The sequence below is a fragment of the Vicia villosa genome, linkage group LG6 (assembly GCF_029867415.1).
Source record: "Vicia villosa cultivar HV-30 ecotype Madison, WI linkage group LG6, Vvil1.0, whole genome shotgun sequence".
NCBI lineage: Eukaryota > Viridiplantae > Streptophyta > Magnoliopsida > Fabales > Fabaceae > Vicia > Vicia villosa.
This window is the reverse complement of record NC_081185.1, coordinates 73,494,523-73,499,505: the sequence shown is the minus strand read 5'-3', so window position 1 is coordinate 73,499,505 and position 4,983 is coordinate 73,494,523. Positions and strand designations below refer to the sequence as shown.

General features: G+C 36.6%; 1 long non-coding RNA gene across 3 annotated transcripts; it reads left to right on the top strand.

Annotated features, from left to right (window-relative positions):
• Positions 1-2,912: 2,912 nt before the first annotated feature.
• On the top strand, positions 2,913-4,610 carry LOC131611650 (uncharacterized). Of its 3 annotated transcripts, XR_009287070.1 has the most exons (4): positions 2,913-3,294; positions 3,399-3,724; positions 3,978-4,203; positions 4,295-4,609. It is a non-coding gene; the product is annotated as an uncharacterized LOC131611650 (long non-coding RNA). The 3 variants fall into 3 exon arrangements; XR_009287071.1 differs by having other exon boundaries at positions 2,917-3,294; positions 3,410-3,724; positions 3,978-4,610; XR_009287069.1 differs by having other exon boundaries at positions 2,917-3,294; positions 3,978-4,609.
• Positions 4,611-4,983: the final 373 nt, after the last annotated feature.

The following is a 4,983-nucleotide window of genomic DNA, read 5'->3' as shown; positions in this document are numbered from 1 at the left end:
GATGTGTGATGTCGAACAATGAATTTTGTTGTTGGTTGCGGTTCTGCTTCGAAACTTCAGATTTATGTTGCTGTGTGATGCTTATGTTCGCGGTTGAACGATGAAGATTTATGTTGGTGATGGTGTGAAATCGAGATTACGTTTTGTATGATGAATCTTTTGGATCATTCTTGAAGGTTGATTACGGGAGGCGATGGACGGAGCTCCGCAGTCATTGACAAAGTGGTTTTCGAACGGTTCTCTACTTCTTCCTCTGTCTCGATGAGAACCTGAACCAAAAACAACAAGAGCAAACACAATTTGTCTCTTATTTGGAGTGAATATAGTTTTGAAACATGAATCCACAAATCTGTTTATTTGACGGAGGTTTTGCTAGTCGAGAATGGTGCGATTTGAAGGAATGGCTTCAGTGTTTGGAGAAAGTTGAGATTGCGTTATGCGATTCGGCTCGAGCTTTCGACATGCTTCTTCTCTTTGATAACCTTGCGACTTCCCTTTTTTACCGCAACCTGCAACACGTTTGACAGAAACACAAAAGAAAGTTACAAGATTAACGGCGATCAAATCTCTTTTTTTCTTTTCTACTTCCTGCAAAACAACAACAAAGACATGAATGTCAGTGAGGAAATTTGTGAAAATTTTGTGGTGTTATCTTTCGCGCAGAGCAAAGATAAGGGTTGGCGCATGAGAAGTCTAAGAATGAGTCAGTAATGGATGGAGTACATGGGAGCTAGGTTAAAAAAGTTGGTTTATGGAATTTGTACGATAAAGGAAAAAAATCAGGGTTCGGATGAGGGATTCCCAAAATTCCTCTATAAGGGTTTATTGCTAGCCTATTTATAACAAAACTTTAGGTTTTTCTAATGTCCTATTTGGGCTTTATAAAAATGGATAATGGACCTTGAAAATTGTTTTGGCATTTGCACCTCACCTAAAAAATATAACAAAACTAGATAATATGAATTAGTAATACTTGTCGCACGCTCGCGAAAATGTGAACAGAGTCGCCACCAATATATTTATCCCATCGCGGGAAAGGAATATCAGAAAACCTGGAATAAAGAATGGATAAGAAAGAGGTCTTTCGACCAGAGATCAAGGTACGGGAGTCGGTTACGCGAGGGGAAGGTGCTAGCACCCCTCACGCCCATCGTACTCGATGGTATCCACTTACGTTTGTTCTATTCTAAGGGTGTATAAATCTAAGGCTAAATTTCTAAGGGAATGCATGCAAATGAAAGAAAAGAAACACGGGGAAAATATGGTTTTTAAATAGTTGTGCTCGCTTAGGCCCCGCGACCTAATGCCTACGTATCCTTTTTAGGAAATAGAGCGTCGTAGTTCGGCTCTTTAGCTTTTGTTTGTTTTTGTGTTTTTTAGTGGACGAAGTTACATTCACACTCCGCTGCTCGACCTCTGGAGTCTTAAGCTGGGAATGGAGCGGAAATAACGTGTCCGATTAGGAGAAAGAATGCCCTGAAGGCAAGAGAAAGAATAGAGAAAATTTGTTTGTGTCTTTTAGGTGTAATTCCATGATGGACGAAAACCTACTACAAGGATTCGCATCACTTCCTTACTTTGTTTAGGTCTGAGCCTTTATTAGATATTTTGAAATGTTTTTGGTTAAGTGTCATTTAAGGGAAATTAATTTGTGACTTGAATCATGCCTTAAAAAGAGTCTTTTTGAATATTTAGAGAATGCACATCGAGGCCTACGCCACAATCGTTTCTCTAGATGAAATACAATTTTTGAATATTTAGAGAATGCACATCAAGGCCTACGCCACAATCGATTCTCTAAATAAAATACAGTTTTTTGAATATTTAGAGAATGCACATCGAGGCCTACGCCACAATCGATTCTCTAAATAAAATACAGTTTTTGAATATTTAGAGAATGCACATCGAGGCCTACGCCACAATCGTTTCTCTAAATAAAATACAGTTTTTTGAATATTTAGAGAATGCACATCGAGGCCTACGCCACAATCGATTCTTTCACACAAAAAAAGGCATTAGCATGATTCGCGTCGTCCTTTATTAATGTTTTAAAGTTGAAAAGAGAAAGGGAAAGAAAACTAGCCTTAAATGAATGGGAACTTCTAATTCCTAATATTGTCATGGTCTCTACCTAGTGTTAGGATTAAAGAAATGAAATTACAAGCATAAGCGGAGATCGAAATCACAAGTGAAATACAAGTAAACAACGATACAAAAATTAGTGTAAAATGACGGAAATAGTGACTTGAAAATATAGCACCGAATATGAACACAAGTGATCAAGAATAAAGTGCAAAAATGGAATGAAAGAAACTATTTTTTATCTAAGGCTTTTATGAAAGAAAATTGAATTCTAATTAACCAAAATGAATTAAAAGGGAATGAGCCTAAACTAATATTTTTGTGATTATTTTTATATGTCAAAAATCATGTATTAAAAGTTCTAAAACTAATAGGAAGGATTAGCATTTTAATTACTAAAAAGAAGTGGCAAAAAATCTAATTACCTAAATCTAAAAAAAATGAAAACAGGGGGTGTAATCTGAATTACATGGTGTGATAAGCAAGTCTGGGCATAGGGCCCAATGGTTGGCCCAGAATGGTGATTATTGTTATAGATTTTTATAAAGGAAATTCATGGGCCCAAGGGAGGTGCAGGTAGCGGTTCAGTTACAGGCCCAGCATTATTGTTCTGATCCAATATCACATTGTTTTCAGACTTCTGTTCATGTGAGAAAAAAAAGCTAATGGGCCAAATTGGGGAAGTAGAACCGTGTGGCCCAAGAGATAGTAATGATCCAGCTTATTCAAACTTTATTCAATTAATCACCAACTAATTCTATTAACCACGATTTAATCCATTAATTTATGATTAACAGCTTATTATCAATTAATTATTATCAATTAAGAGAAAGAGATTAATTAAGACATTAAAGAAGAGGGGGGAGAAATTAGGGTTACAAACTTGTGGCTATTGAGCTCTCACGTGAACAAATCCCTCTCCCTCTCTCACGACGGCGACGACCGAAGTTTTCACCGGCGGAGATCTCCGGCAAAACTCTCACTCTCTTCAATCTCACCGGCCTCCGTCTTTCTCTATCTCTCTCGCCTATCTCAATATCTCTCGATTTCGTGACGATGATGATGATGAGTGTTCTTCGTTGTTGCAGATGAAGATGAAGTTCCGATGATGAAGGTTGAAGAATGACAGAGGAAGATGAAGAAGATTGAATCAGGTTGTGGTGGAGATTGAAATTGCTGCGGATCCAAAGATGTTGATGCCGAGAAATTACGGTAAGCTTCAAAGTTAATCTTTATCCGATTCTTCTCCTTCTTCGTTTCTTGCGTTTCCGATGCGATGACGTTGATTCGTTGCGTTATTGTTGACACAATTGAAGATGATGAACAGGTGCAGCGATGAAGATGAAGATTCAAGGGATGAAGGTCGTGACTCGGAGATGTGAAGGTCGGTTAGAGTATGGAGAGGTTGAGGATTTGATGATTGAAGTGTGAGGTAGATGAAGAGTAATGGATTGATGATGATGATTTGAGGAAATGATAAAGATGGTGGAGAGTCCAGGAGTGAAGAAGTGAAAGTGAATTCTGTGTGAATGGTTCAGAGGATGGAGTGATGGAGAATTGAAATGGAGATGGATGAAGAAAATGGAAAACAGAGTGAAGAACCTTTGAAGAATCGAGTTCTGAGATTTTATAGCCGTGACAGGTTAGCCTCTTTCTCTTTTTCTCTTGGAAATTCAGTTAGGGATCTGTTTTGAATCTGTTAGGAAGTTAGAGATTCGGTTAGAGCTCTATTTTTTTTCGTTTTGACAGTTAGGATAGGTTAGTTACAAAGTGTTTGGGTTTGAAACTGAATTCGGCCAGGGATTAATTAGGAGGGTGGTTTATGTTATATGCAGGGCTGCAAGTTTAATCCATTTGCTATGTTTTTTTTCTGTTATGAATTCTGTCTTATGCAGGTGGCTCAGTTTATTTGTGGGGAATCGGTTTACGGAGCTGCAAGTCCTTTGGTCACGAAAGGAGAAAGAGAATTGAAGAGGGTTTGGTTTACTTTATCGCTTGATGGATATATGTAAACAGAACTATCATGAGGAAGGAACGAATGGAGATTAACTCGAAGAATGCAGGATGCCCATAAATGATGGAGAATGGCCTTTGTTTTCTTATAGGATTTCTGGTTGAATGGTAGAAGCCATGTCTTCATGTAGTATCTTGTAATATAAATTGAAGTGAAATGATGTTTACAATGTAATTTGGCTTCTCTCTTTTTTTGTAGAAACTTTTGAATGATGAAGTTGAACCTTGTAATGTAACACTTGTAATGAACCCTCAAAGGAGCTTGTAATGAATTATGATGAAGTTTGGAAGATTGCTCTTGGACATGTAATAAGTGATAGTAAATGAGATTGGTTCTTTGATTCTTGAATTTGAACTTTGAACGATTGTAAAAGAACCAATACGAAAAGCTTTGTATTCAGCATAACTCTTTTTTTTTTTATTCTGTATTGAATTTACAATGTAGCATGTATGTAATGGATCCCATTTTTGTAGTAGAGCTAACTTTTGAATCCTTGTAATGGGAATGTAATGATTTTTCTATTCACACTTTCAAATAGGATCTGAATTACCTTCTTTCTCTCCAATTAGTGATACTCTAAAATTCAAATCTTCTTCTCCTTTGCCAACTTAGATGAGCATCAGAATATATAAGTCAAGTGGAGTACCAAATACTTATATCCAAACTCCATAAAAATCCTCTTGATTACTAAATAAATATGGAAATAAACCATGATAAAACTAATGCCTTTAATCCACCATTACTGATTTAACGAACCAATATTATTTTTAATGAATGCATGATGTGTAAACGGGCTAAAATGCAAGTGAAGTTAAAATAATAAGCCATTTAGTAGAAAAAATGAATGGGCAAATTTTGGGGTGCAACAATACTATCTTTTTAAAATT